Genomic DNA, 14,926 nt, shown 5'->3' with positions numbered 1-14,926 from the left:
GCGAAGGGGTTACCACCAATATGAAATTGGTGGTAACTGTGATTGTTCTGCGACCGCATTCACAGTCATAAACAATCATACTTGGACCTATGAGTTGCAATTATTAAGGGACGCCCTTGGCACGCCCCTTCCTAATTGTGACACGCAATCCCTACTTTGCAAGTTTGTAACAGGATACCAACTCGCAAAATAGGGATAGTGCATGCAACAAGGCCATTTTGTGGTCAAAAAAGGTGACTTTCACATTTTGTTACTGCAAAGTCTCATCAAACATCTAACTCTTGGTTTTCAGTGAGCAATGTAATTTCAGTTGCATAAAGTAGAGCACAAGGATGAATCTTCTTTTTCACAGCATGGCCAAAAAACATGTTTTTACTGAGGAGAAAATGTGTATATGGGTCCACCACTTTGAGAGTACAGGCCTACGACACTGCAGTCTCACTATGCTCCTGTAACAACTGTACCTTTGCCTAGCAAAATGGAAAAATGGGAGGCCATGTCTCTAGGTGGTCCGGAGAAGTCTATGCTGCAGCACATATGTCCAGGAGTAAAGCTTGTGTCTCCTGGATAATAAAACAATACTAGTCTGTCATCTTCAATGGCAACTGTGTTAATTTCTCAATGAATTGAGGGCTGACTGCTGACTGCTGCAAATCGAGATATATTTAGTTCAACCTACTTTTTGACAATTTGACCTCCTAAGTTTACAAAATGGAGCCCGTCTCCTCCCTGTAAAGCATACTCGTTTGAAAAAGACCACTCAAGTTGAGGTTGTGAGTGCTGATACCAAACCCTCAAAACAAGATGTCAAACCCTGCTAAAGTACCAACTATACCATTGCCTAGTAAATGACTGCCCAAGCCTGCCATGATTCTACGAGGTGACCATCTAGGATTCTGCTCCCATGGATGAAGTCATTAGTCAAGTGATCTTGATGAGAACTCTGTCTAATGCCTCACCAAACCATATTACTGACCAACAGGCAACAGACAGTCTGAGATAAAACATTGAGAATTTGTGCCATGAACTCCCAAAGAAAATCCTACTGTTAGAAAATAAACATTTGCTAGCATGAATGCTTTTCCAGAAGAAATTAACAACCTGATTTGCTTGTTACCTCACAAGAAAAAATTGCGTAGTTCATTCTCACATGTCTACACATAGCCTATGGATCATGGGGAACAGGGTCAAAACTGATTTTCATATGGCTCGGTCCAAACTGGAATGGCATGACAAGCAAATAAACTGATGGATTAAACCCAGATCTGTGACTGGGGGTGAATGATTGATTTGTTCTGCATCCCCCATCCATCGTCTGTTGTTTTAACATTTTGAAATTGGGCATTTTTTTGCTTAACCATTATGTGCCTCTGCCTGTCTGTGTAATTGCTATCTGGGTCAGGATGACAGTTGGGCTGTCTCTGAATTCACGCTAGATAGTCACACAAAGGGAGCTGAGGTATGCTCTGTAAATCCCGATAGGTCTTCCTGAGCTAGAGTGGCGGGAGAAGCTGACACTTGCTACTGAATAGTGCTGTGTCTGCCTTTAACAAAGCAGTCTCCAACTCTCTCAAGTATGTCTGGGGCCAGGGCAGGAAAGGCAGGGTCTTGTGCACTACAAAGACTGTTCTTTGAAATTTGCCTACTTTAAAGGCAGAAATGGGTATAAGTATTGGACCTCGGACCCCACCAAGTGAGAATACTTCTGGACTGAGGACATTCTGCTTCGAAGAAGAGTTGTATTCTGTAGGAGGGACTGCCACTGTGCATGCTGCTTTGTTGTGCTTGCCTGCTGCTTGCTGCTTCTGCCAAGGGAGTGAAAGTATTGGACTTTGCTTTCTACATCCTGCTTCCAAATGTTCTCTGAAGGATTCTCCAAAAGCTTGGACTGAGCTTGCCTCCTGTTAAGACGTCTTAGGGACATCAAAGACTTAATTTACGAGGACGACTTGGGCTCTCTTGCCGCGAGTCGTAACTTGCAAAGTGTGTCAAACCCCGTTCCTGCACCCTTGGGAGTTAGTTCTGGTGTAACCAAGAAGAAACAATCACATTAACTTAAGAGCGACTTTGTAACTGCTATCCAACTCCACGCCACTGCCTGCACCAGAACTGTGGTCTCCTCTGAGTGCAATGAACGTGACCGACGCTGCAGGTCCAAAGCTGCTGTAGCACCTCTTAACTCCTGCCACAGCATGTCTCAAGTGCTGTGTCACTGACGTCAGTGACATCCAACTCTGACTCTGTCACAGCACCTGTGGCCCCTTGGTGTGAACCGCCATGGCCCCTTGGTGTGATCGTGACACTGTGAAGTCGAAGCCTCGTGTCTTGACCTGCTGGATTCATCAGCCCCACCCTGGCGTAAGGAACTGACACAAAGTCACTGATGCTGCATCACCTCCCCTGCAACTGTAAGTAACTAGTAGCAGTGTGGAACTGAAGGCACACTGGCTCCAGCGATGCCTCACCTCCCTAACTTCGTAAAACGCCTTTGTTTCCTCATTTTTAAAGGTACTGTACCTGGAGTCCATGCATTCCTTGACCAGCCCACACTCTCTCGCGAGTAGCATCAGACTGTTGTGAATGACTCAGTCAAGACATTGTGATAGCCCCAGTTGGAGCTATTGGGTTTCTAAACACTATAGTAAGTTTTAATCTTTGAAAATGCATATCTTTGCTTGTATATGTTGAATATTTGTTGTTTTGGTCTTGTTTTACTCAGATAAATATGGGCTATGTTTCTAAATGGCTGTGGAGTACTTTGTGGTGTTTTCACTGTGTTACTGTGTTCGTGTACAAATACTATACCTATTGCCTCTGAGATAAACCTGACTTTTCCTGCCAAGCTACTAAGGGAGTGAGCAGGGGTTATATTTGTTGTGTGATTCCCTTATTGGACTGGGTGCAAACCATTGCCAACTAGAGACTTTGGAAGATGAAGCTTAACCCTACCAATTGGGTCCTTGTTGCATAAAATGGGAAAGGCTGTGTCTTATGAACATGTGAATTATAGGCTGAAGAACCAGGTATATAAAATCCAGGTTACATAGGTTAATAGCTGAGGCCTCCCTTTTCGAGTTGTACTGTGAATAGGTTGTTAGCCTCTATTGGACTTTAAGTGCTGCCTACTCAGTGGGTGGGTGGCACTCAAAGGTTGGTAAATCAGCTAAATAAGAAACTTGGACACCCTGCACCTAGACCCTCAAACTGTCCCTAGGCTAAATATGTGCAGTTGATGGTTGTTTAAGTTCCTGGTTCATGTAGAAGGGGAAAAAGAGGGAGAGTTTGCCTACAACATGTTCCTGAAATAAACATTCTCGGTACAGACAGCAGAAACAAAATGAAAGTGAAGTTGCCTTGAACCAGCTGTACAAAGTGATGCTGTAGGTCTTTTGTGAGCAAAAGCACCGCAATAAGGGAATTAGCTCAAGGCAAGCTGCAAGCTATGAACCTACAAACTTTCCACAGGCTAAACATGTGTCATTGACAGTTGCTGAAGTTCATGGTCCACCTAGAAAGGAAAAAAAGTGAGAGTGTACTTACAACCTGTCCCTGTACTAAACATTCTTCATAGAGCCAGGAGAAATACAACAAGAGCGAGGTTGCCTTGAACCAACTATAGAAAGTGATACTGTGGGTCTCCTGCCAGCCAACATTCCTCAGTGAGCGCATTGGAGGAAGGCAAATTGCTCAGAATGAATCAATAAACTCACCCTGAGCTAATTTTGTGTCTTTGTTCCCTAGGTTACAGGTCCACTTGCAGAGAAAGGTATGCCTATATCTTGACCCTGTGTTAATCATGTTGAAAGAGAGGAAATTAATCTGAATTATGTGAAAATATACCACAATGCTTTTTGTGGGCTTTCCAGGAGGTCCAGAGATTCAGTATACCTTCTAGTCATAAACTTACCTTAGTGACACCTCTTTGCTGACGTTCAAAACATTTGCCTGCAAGGCAATGTGTTTCTCCATGTTCTTCTTTGCTATGCCTCCAGCACAACCATCATCATCACAGTACGGTTTCCACCATGTGAAGAAAAAAATATAATTTAACAATTAAGTGCTAGTAGTCAACAGATACCATTAACTTAACACCAATTGTAAATGTTGATTCTTACAATTATAACGCCATTTACAGATAGCTCTGTAAATAATACTACATCTGAATGTGTTGTTGAGGTAGCAATCACCTGGAATCATACGTGCTGAGATCCCACTGCAGATAATTGTACTGAAGAGTCAGGATTGTAACAGACATTAAGGCGGTCATTATGAACATGGCGGTCCAGACTGCCATAATATGTTCATGGTGATACCGCCACAGGTGGAACACAGCCACCGTCAGGTTACCACCACCAGGCAGCCTGATGATGGCGGAGTTCCTTATCTGACAGGGCAGCGCTGCAAGCAGCATTGCTTGCAGGATAAAGAACCTGTGTCCACCAGCCTTTCCCTGGCGGTTGCCCCACCAGAAAAAGGCTGGCTGAATGGGGTCCCTTGACCCCCTGGGGTCCCTGCACTGCCCATACACTTGGCATGGGCAGGGGCCCCTGTCCACAGCCCTGTTGCGCATGTCACTGCTCGATTTACAGGCAGTGATGTGCGCGATGGGTGCTGCTGCACCGGCCACACTGCTACATTGACGATGGCAATGTCTGGGCCCACCCAGCATTCTGCTGGGCCGGCTGGCGGAAACACTGTTTCTGCCCGCCGGCCCAGCGGAATGTTGTCTATTCAGCCAGCGGGGTCCTCAACGGGCTGGCGGTCTTTGTTTAGACTGCCAGCCTGAACACGGCGGGAAATCCTGCTGTTATCATAATGAGGGCCTAATTTGCCATCCTCCCGCCAGGCTGGTCCCAAATATAAAAGCACTTGTTACCTCTCTAAAACCACTGTATGTGGCTTCTATGTCATGTCTATGTTTGTGAAGGTGTGGTTAAGTTAAATAATTCAGGGATGTTGCTTTGTAAACCAAATTATCCCCAGCTGTCAGACTAAATCAAGAAAGTTTTCTTAAGGACTACCCCTGCATGCCAGTAGATGGCATTGTTCGGTTCCATGCAGCATCATCTACACCACCTGAGCCCGAAGTGATGTACGCAGTGCCTTTATAGGTGCCACCCGGGCATGCTGATGTTAGCCACTTTTCGTGACATGGTCCTCTTCTGTACAGTCCGTCCTTTGTCCTCTCCAACATACCCCATGAAGAGTTGGTCGTCCACCCGAAACGCTTGTATGTGATAAAGGTAGAACAACAATGCTTTTTTGGGGTACAGATGGTGAAGTGGCACATCTTCCTTGGAGAGATGAGGCAGAGTGCAAAAAGTAGGCAGAGTGTTAGATTGGCCTGCGTGAAACGAGTGACCACTTTAAGGAAAAAGGAAGCTTTCTTCTGAAGCAGCAGTTTGTTTTTGGCAGATATTTAGATAAGGAGGCTAAGGTGAGAAGGCCTGAAGTGTATTGACCCTCCGGGCAAACGTTTTTGCCTCCAGGAAGGGAGCTAAGGAGCCTTTGAGGACAGTTGTGCAAGGGCTCAAAGGGAGTTCACATAAGGTAAATTAGGACGAGATTGAGGTCCTACTGGGGCATAATAAAGAAAGAAGGTGGAAACAAATGTGGCATACCGTTCAGAAACCTATTTACAATAAGGGATATGAAGAGGGGAGGCTGATCAGGCAACTACAGAAGAGGTACAATGGTGGAAAAACAGTCCTTTAGCGTGCTCAGAGCAGAACCCTGCTAGGCAAGGAAACGGTTGAAAAGTAAAACTTGAGAAAGGGAGGCAGGCGTAAACCGTCTTGGTGGAGGAAAGCCTGGCTGCCAGGATAATGTTACAGACTTTGAGAGAGAGGTCAAAAGATGTCAACTGTCGCTGCTCCATCTCTACACAAGAAGATGGAGTGTTGACAGGTTCAGGTGGAGAAAGCTTCCCTGCTGTTGCAACAAAAGATCCCCCCGAAGGGGCAAACTGAATGGTGGACCGATGGCCATGCTCAACAGTTTGGGATACCAGGCTCTCCGTTCCCTGCACACACAGGCAAAGCAGTGGCAGGCCTGAGGCTTTTTTAGAGGGCTACTTAAGTGGATGTCACAGTCAGTGCTGCAGATCCACTAGTAGCATTTAATTTACAGGCACTGGGAACATGTAGTGCACTGTACTAGGGACATATAAGTAAATTAAATATGACAATTGAGTATAAGTCAATTCTACCATGTTTTAGGAAGAGAGCACAAGCCCTTTAGCACTGGTTAGCAGTGGTTAAGTGCACAGAATCCTAAGGACAGCAAAAATGAAGTCAGCAAAAACAGGTCTGAAGGCAAAAAGGAAGGTGGAAATCACAGCAAGGATGCTAGGTCTAAGCGAAACCTTTAAGTGGCTCCACGAACCAAACATCCTCAGAACATATATGAGATAACAAATGCACGTATCCCAAACAATAATAATAATAATAATACAAACCTACATCCTGGCTTTGAAAAATCAGCATGCAGTATCGAAAAGATACGTAAGCACTCCTTCTGAACCAATGGTTATACTTAGTTCCATCCTGAGGTCTTGTCAACAGTATCTAGAATACTTGTTCACTGTCGAACATACATAAAAGTCCCCTGCTTACTGTCTGACAACAAGACACAAAATCAGGCACTGTAAAGAACCATGCCACTCCTGAAAACAGAATACTGCACCGGAATCCAAGCCTGACAGTATAACTTACTAACAGGTACATATGATTACAAGAAACCCATAAATTACGCCAGCCAATGATGTAGGCCATCAGACTAGCATGCACATCATCTGAGCAACACATACCCTCAGATAATCTCATACATTGAAACATTTTAGAAAAAGTCTTCACACTCCTTCATAAACCTTTCCAGACTCTTGTATGACATAGAAAGAACGTTGGACACAAAGGCAGTCTTCAGACACCAAAGAGCTGCATTACATGCCCATACACACCCATGTAACTCTAAAATATAGGATAGTGAATAGTTGAATCTTTACAATTCAAAGCACACACTTACAGGGTCACTGTCAAACATTCACACCACAATACATCATGCACATATGACAACCATGCATCTAAAAAATTACACAAATGTGCAGCAAGGAGGCCCTAAGGCTCACTTAAATCTGGGCCATGGTTTGGTGTTTTTACTGCATATCATTAATGCTCCACTTAGTGGGAATTGAGCCTGCATCATTCCTAGGTTTATTTGTTCAAGAGAGGGTGTCACTAAAGGCAGCCAAATCAGAACCTGTGCAAAGACATAGAAAGATGGCTCCTGAATAGGGAAGCATAGAACAGTGCCATTTTCAGAGAAAACAGAGCAGAATCAAAATGCAGCACACGTAGAAGTACAAAAGCGTCATTTTGGAATGATGAAGGGACACCTTCCTGCACATAAACATTCCCCCATGGCATTTTGCTCTATGTGTGCTGCAGAAAGCAGCACACATGAAAAAAAGGAAAAAAACGAGGAGGAATAAAAACGTTCCTCCTCATTTTGCCATGCCAGGGGTGGCGTTAGTTTTTGGTGCAGCCACAGATTCACGATTTCTCATAAATCTGGGGCAGTGTCAAAAGCAATGAGTGTTGGGGTAGACACCCATTGCACGCCTATTGAACACAGGAAATTGCGTTGGAGGGGCCAATAGTTACAAGGAGGCGTAAAAAGTGACATTACACCTCCTTGTAAATATGGAGCAGTGGTTAGCGCCACCATAGCATCATGAAAAGTTTTTTGCTAAACTTTGAAAAATCATAACTTAAAGAGTACTTACCTGATTTTGATGACCTTGATGTTAAAATGAGTTGTTCTTTTTAGTGTGTGTCCACTCTTATTGATACTGTGAGTACAACAAATGCTTAGCACAACTGCTCGATCAAGCTACCACTAAAACAGAGCGTTAGGTGGGGTTGCTTGGACTCCCTGCACAGTGCACATCATTTGTGTACACTATATAGAGAGACAGCCTCCTACACACACAAAAAGCTAGGGCAAATAAATGCCTGCAACTTCATGACAGCTTTCACCAACCACATTTGAAGGAGAACCTCTCCTTCGGGCAATTTCTGAGTCTAAGATGCAACTGCTCTGACATAAGTGACTACAAGATACAAGCAGCATGCTTAACAATCAAATGTAAGACCAGAAAATACTAGAGTAGTGGATAGAGCAATGAAACAAGCCTGCAACAATAACAGGGAAGCACTACTGGACCATGTCCCACAGGAGGAAAGGGAGGAAAGGCCAATCTGCATTATAACATATAATGTAGAATCAGATAAAGTTAGCACAATGATCAATAAACACTTGCAGATCCTGAATAGTGGCTCTCTGAACTTACCCAATCCTTCGTTTTCTCATAGATGAGGTAGAGGTCTGAGGGATTCCCTTGTGTAAACACACCTACAGAACTTATTGACACTAGACAAACTCTGGGGATACTCCCACAAGTGGTAGGACACTATCCATGTGGTAGATACAATGTATGCCACCTAACCAAGATCATAACATTAATCACCTTTGACAGCAACACCCAATGGAAACTGAGGAACGTCACCAATTGCACTGTAGCGAGAGTAGTGTACATGATTACTTTCCCATGTAAGTTACACAACATTGGGATGCCTACTTATAAGCTGAAAATCAGAATAAGGGAACCGTTAGAAATGCGGTCTGTAGTTGGCATAGGTATACACCATTGTCCAAGTAGGGACCACAATCCTAGTCAGTGTAAGTCACACACAATCCAAATTAATCTGTGCCCACCCTCTGGTAGTTTGGCACTGAGTGGCCAGGCTTAACTTAGAAGGCAATGTGAAAAGTATTTGTGAAACAAATCATGCAATAACACAGTGAGAACACTAAAAAAAGACACCACACAGGTATTTATCTGATTAAATTAAGGTAAAAAACAATCAAGATTTGATAGTCACAAGTTGAAATATCACTTTTTTAATAATAATAGGAGTCTTAGGTTCTTAAAAGAAACAATTGTCTCTTTCAAGCACAAAGTACCTGGTTTGTGTCAAAATGACACACACGAAGACCGCAGAGGAGGAGATGCGTGGAAAACTAATGGATGTGCGTCAGATTTCTGGGTGCAAACAGACAATGCATTGATTCTTTTCCACACAGCAAGGACTTCGCGTCGAATTCCGGTGCACAAGCTTGAATCCTCTTTGCAATGCGTGGAAAACCTGGGCATGCGGGGCAAAGTCACAGTTACTGCGTCAATCCGTTAGCAGTTTCTGTCGCAGCGCTGGTGCTGCGTCGGTTCCTCTCGCAGGATCTCGGGCTGCATCATTCTGGCTCGGCGATGCATTGATTCGGTGGGCTGTGTGGCGAAGTTCCGGTCCCAACGCTGGCGCTGTGTCGTCCTCCACTCATGGAGCCGGGCTGCGTCATTCTGGTTCGCCGATGCAATGATTTCCTCACCGCTGAGTAGGCTGTGACATCAATTCCGGCAGGCTGTGTGTCGATTGTCGCTGCACAAGTAGTTTCTCTGCAGAGATTCCGTCTTTTTGGCCATGAGACTTCAGGTATAGGGGGCAAGCTCAATCCAAGCCCTAGGATAACACTTCTCAGCAGAGCCAGAGGCTAGCAAGGCAGCAGGGCAACAGCAAGGCAGCAGTCCTTTACAGAAAAGCAGTCAGGTGAGTCCTTTGGGCAGCCAGGTAGCTTCTCTTAGCAGGTTGCAGGTTCTGGTTCAGAGTTCCTTTCCCAGTAGGTATCTTGTCAAGAAGTGTCTGAGTTGGTAGGGTCAGAGACCAGGTTTGAATAGCCAAATGTGCCTCTGAAGTAGGGGAAACTTCAAAGAGTGTTTTTGAAGTGCACACAGTCCCCTTTCAGTACAACCCTGCCTGCCAGGGTCCCAGTAGGGGGTTTGGCAGTCCATTGTGTGAGGGCAGGCCACTGTCCTTTGAAATGTAAGTGTCAGGCCCTCCACCCTTCCAGCCCAGGAAGACCCATTCAGTATGCAGATGTGTGCAGGTGTGACTGAGCATCCTGTGTTTGTGGTTATCTGGGTGAAATGCACAAGGAAGCTGTCAACCAGCCCAGCCAGACATGGATTGGCGACAGGCTGTAAGGCACAGAAGGATTTTAAGTGCAGAGAAATGCTCACTTTCTAAAAGTGGCATCTCTAAAATAGTAATATGAAATCCAGCCTCACCAGTCAGCAGTATTTTTGTATTACCATTCTGGTCCTACTAAATATGAGCTGTCTACCCCTTTCTAATGAGAACCTACCACTCAAACAGTATATGAGGGTAGCCCTAAATTTAGTCTATGAAAGGAGCGGGCCTCACAGCAGTGGAAAATGAATTTAGGAGTTTTCCAGTAGCAGGACATATAAGACACACAGGTATATGTCCTGCCTTTTACCTGTATAGCACCTGGCCTGTGGGATATCCAGGGCCTACCTTAAAGGTGACTTATGTGCAGAAAAAGGAGAGTTTCAGGCTTGGCAAGTAATTTTTAATGTCAAGTCGAAGTGGCAGTGAAACTGTACACACAGTCCTAGAAATGGCAGGCCTGAGACATGGTTAAGGTAATACCAATGTGGGTGGCACAATAAGTGCTGCAGGCCCACTAGTAGCATTTAATTTACAGGTCCTGTGCACATGCAGCACACTTTCCTAGGGACTTATAAATACATTAAATATACCTTGGGTATGAGCCAGGAACGCTATACAAGCCTCAGATGTGGTCAAGCAACAACCAAGATGTCCAAGCACTACATCGAAAATAAACACAAGGTCTCGCATTACCAATGGGTGATCCTTGAGCATATACATGAAGAAAAGAACAGCAATGGGTCTTTAAACTCAACACCCACAACACAGGTCTGAATGACAATATCCAGTGGGGCCAATTCACTACACAAAACACCCTACTAACTAGTAGGTCTGTATGACTTGATAATAATGTTTTAACAAACTTAACACTGTGGGTTTCTATTTCTCAATTCACTTAGGGTCATAACATAAGCACAATAGATGGTAGTTCTGAGAACTATCATCTTTTTTGTCTTTTGAACCACAGAATTTTAATACAGTGGAATTTATTTTATAAGGTTTCCACTGCACTTTAATCCTGCCTTTTATTGTTAAAAATCTCCATGACAGTTAGAGATGCAATTATCTTGGGCAGAGAAAAAACGTGGACAAGGCTGCAACAACTAAATGATTTCATGGCAATCATTGTCAAAAGTGCCTCAGTGCAGACAGCCATCTTTGTTACCGAGAGCTTGCACTACACGCAGTGCCTTTGATTGACATCAGGCAGCCCCAATGGGACCAGGAAATGGTTCCATTAGGCAACACCATCTTGTGAGGGTGTGTGGACTAGTTTTTCTGGTGCCCAACTTGCAATGTAATACATACATGGCAGATGTGCTCTTTTCCCTTACAGCTCACATAAAACCACACTAACGGGGCTAACAAGTTACATTCATACCTTGGTAATATGCCCTCAGGTTATTTAGCCGAGACAAGACCTTGAAGTAGTAAGTATGACAAACCCGATACACAATCACATAGTAGGAGAAAGCTCTTCCCACTTTTATTGATTGCATTGCCTTGTCTTATATATAAAGATTGTGACTATAGGTTTGTCTTTGCACCGGAGGAGCTTTGTAGCAAAGTCCCTCCTTTTTATCTGAATTTAACAGTCCCTTGATGTGTGTAATATCTTCCATACATGTATTGTTATGTTGAACGTTGTTGCTATGGAGTGCTCGGTCACAGGGATTAACAATGCTATAAGTACAGTATATGTGCTCACTTATCACACTTTGAGAAGTATCTTCATTAGCCTCCCTGGGCTTTAATCATTTCAAGGTGTTTTTCAAAAGCAAATATGCCCAGCGTTCTATACCTATCTTACTGTATGAAGCCCTAAATGTCCTGATATTGAGCCATGGCTCATGGCAGCCTAACTTTCCTCATATATTTTGCAGGTTTGACTGAGTTCAGCACCAAGTAGGTGTAACGGAATGGGTATTTGAGCATGCAGAGTGTGTGAAGTCAGTACACCCTGCTGTCACTGTATGACTTACACTAGAAGTGGAGTCAGGGAGTTAAATCCTTGGTCCTGAAGATAGCCATGGGGAAGGGTGGCTTGAAACATGTAGACCCGGTAAAGGAAGGGTTATTAAAATCATGCATACCTTCTACTTTCCTTTCCTTTTTAATTATACCATCTGGAGGATGGAATAAAGCACAGATCTCCTATTAGGCAGGTATTCTGAACTCACTTCAGAATAAACTCCTCCAACTCCAATCTACTCATCATTTAGTACTTACCATTCAGTGCTTCTGTGTCTTCCACTGGTAGCAGTATGCCTCATCCCTCAGTGTAATGAGAACATTCATATGATGAAGCATTCCACCAAGAGGTAACCCTAGTGAGTGAGGGCTATACACAAGAGCCTTGAGAGGTTTAGCACTAAGGGCCTGATTTAGATTTTGGGGTTAATGTTCTCACCGTCGGTTTTGGTCTGAAATCCGCCCGTCGCCATGAGGGTTCACCCACCGTATTAAGATTTTGGCAGTCCCATAGACTTTAACCCACCGGAGTCTTGCTGCCTCCGCCAAGGAATCCCATCTGCCACAACAGCACCATAGGAAAGAGGGTCTGATGGTGGGAATCCAGCCACACTTACAGATGAGCAGATTTGAAAGTGCCATACCACTAAGCGAAAACTTGTGATCCTACCTCCACTTTTGACTTGATGGAGGAATGGGGTGAAAACTCACCTCCCAATTCAACTTCCATTTCCAGCTGGACATAACTGGAAAGGACCCCGGAGAAAACATGCCCCCCGTCCCTGGACACAAAGGTAGGCAACCCGCATTTTCTGTGTACATTGAGAAGTCACTGCACATGTGCACTAGGACCACTGTAGACATTAATTATCGCATTATAGCAATCCTTGTCAAATTAATGCTGGCACCAGAATGATGATACATTCACACTTGTTAGAAATGGAGTCTTTAGTTGGTAGTCAGTTTGCACTCTGTCCAAGCAGGGACCCTCACTATAGTCAGCGCAAAGAAGAAACACACCTGGTTAACCAGCACTCACCCCCTTGGTAGCTTGGCACAAGCAGAAAGGCTTAACCCCAGAAGCAATGTGTATAGTATTTGTTTCAACACACACTGTGATACAGTGAAAACACTACAAATTGGACACCACACAGGTTTAGAAAAAACAGGTAATATTTATCTAAATCAAACAAGACAAAAACAACAAAAATCTAACATACACAATTCAAGATATGAATTTTCAAAATAATAAGAGTATTACTCCATAGAAAACAATGTAAATGTTGATGTCACACAAAGTACCTGGTTTGCGTCAAAAATGAAGCCACACAGGAGAGCGTGCATTCAGAAAACTCAGCGATCCGTTGTTTCTTCTCCGGTCGGGTCAGTGATGCGTCATTTTTATCCCTCGCAAGAGAGTGATGCGTTGATTTCCAGGCGAGCACCTCGGGTCTGGACAGGCTGTGCACTGATTTTTCACACTCAGTGATGTTGCGTTTGAAATCCATTTGCACGGTGTTAGAAAACCGCACTGCATGGGGTTTGCGTCATTATCAGCAGATGCAAGCGGGTGATGCGCATCGTTTCTTTAGCCGCGATGCGTCATTTATCAGCCGCTTTGCGGATGGTGTAGGAGGCTGGACTGGCTTGTAGTGAGTACCAAGGGGTACTTACACCTTGCACCAGGCCCAGGTATCCCTTATTAGTGTAGAGGGGTGTATAGCAGCTTAGGCTGATAGAAAAGGTAGCTTAGCAGAGCAGCTTAGGCTGAACTAAGAGACGAGTGAAGCTCCTACAGTACCACTAGTGTAATTTGCACAATATCATAAGAAAACACAATACACAGATATACTAAAAATAAAGGTACTTTATTTTTATGACAATATGCCAAAGTATCTCAGTGAGTACCCTCAGTATGAGGATAGCACATATACACAAGATATATGTACACAATACCAAAATATGCAGTAATAGCAATAGAAAACAGTGCAAACAGTGTATAGTCACAATAGAATGCAATGGGGGCACATAGGGATAGGGGCAACACAAACCATATACTCTAGAAGTGGAATGTGAACCACAAATGGACCCCAAACCTATGTGACCTTGTAGAGGGTCGCTGGGACTGTAAGAAAACAGTGAGGGTTAGAAAAATAGCCCACCCCAAGACCCTGAAAAGTGGGTGCAAATTGCACCTAAGTTCCCCAGAGAGTACAGAAGTCGTGATAGGAAAATCCTGCAAGAAACAACAACACCAGCAATGCAACAACGATGGATTTCCTGACGAGAGTACCTGTGGAACAAGGGGACCAAGTCCAAGAGTCACGATCAAGTCGGGAGTGGGCAGATGCCCAGGAAATGCCAGCTGTGGGTGCAAAGAAGCTGCCACCGGATGGTAGAAGCTGTGGATTCTGCAAGAACGACAAGGTCTAGAAACTTCCCCTTTGGAGGATGGATGTCCACGTCGTGAAGAGTCGTGCAGAAATGTTTCCGTGCAGAAAGACCGCAAACAAGCCTTGCTAGCTGCAAGGGTCGCGGTTGGGGTTTTTGGATGCTGCTGTGGCCCAGGTGGGACCAGGATGTCGCCAATTGTGTGAGGAGACAGAGGGGGCGTCCAGCAAGACAAGGAGTCCACTCAGAAGCAAGCAGCACCCTCAGAAGTGCCGCAACAGGCACTACGAAGTGGGGTGAACCGGAGCTCACCCGAAGTCACGAAAGAGGGTCCCACGACGCCGAAGGACAACTCAGGAGGTCGTGCACTGCAGGTTAGAGTGCCGGGGACCCAGGCTTGGCTGTGCACAAAGGAAATCCTGGAAGAGTGCACAGGAGCCGGAGTAGCTACAAAACATGCAGTTCCCAGCAATGCAGTC

This window comes from Pleurodeles waltl, chromosome 1_2 (assembly GCF_031143425.1).
Source record: "Pleurodeles waltl isolate 20211129_DDA chromosome 1_2, aPleWal1.hap1.20221129, whole genome shotgun sequence".
Lineage (NCBI taxonomy): Eukaryota > Metazoa > Chordata > Amphibia > Caudata > Salamandridae > Pleurodeles > Pleurodeles waltl.
This window is presented reverse-complemented; position numbering follows the sequence as displayed.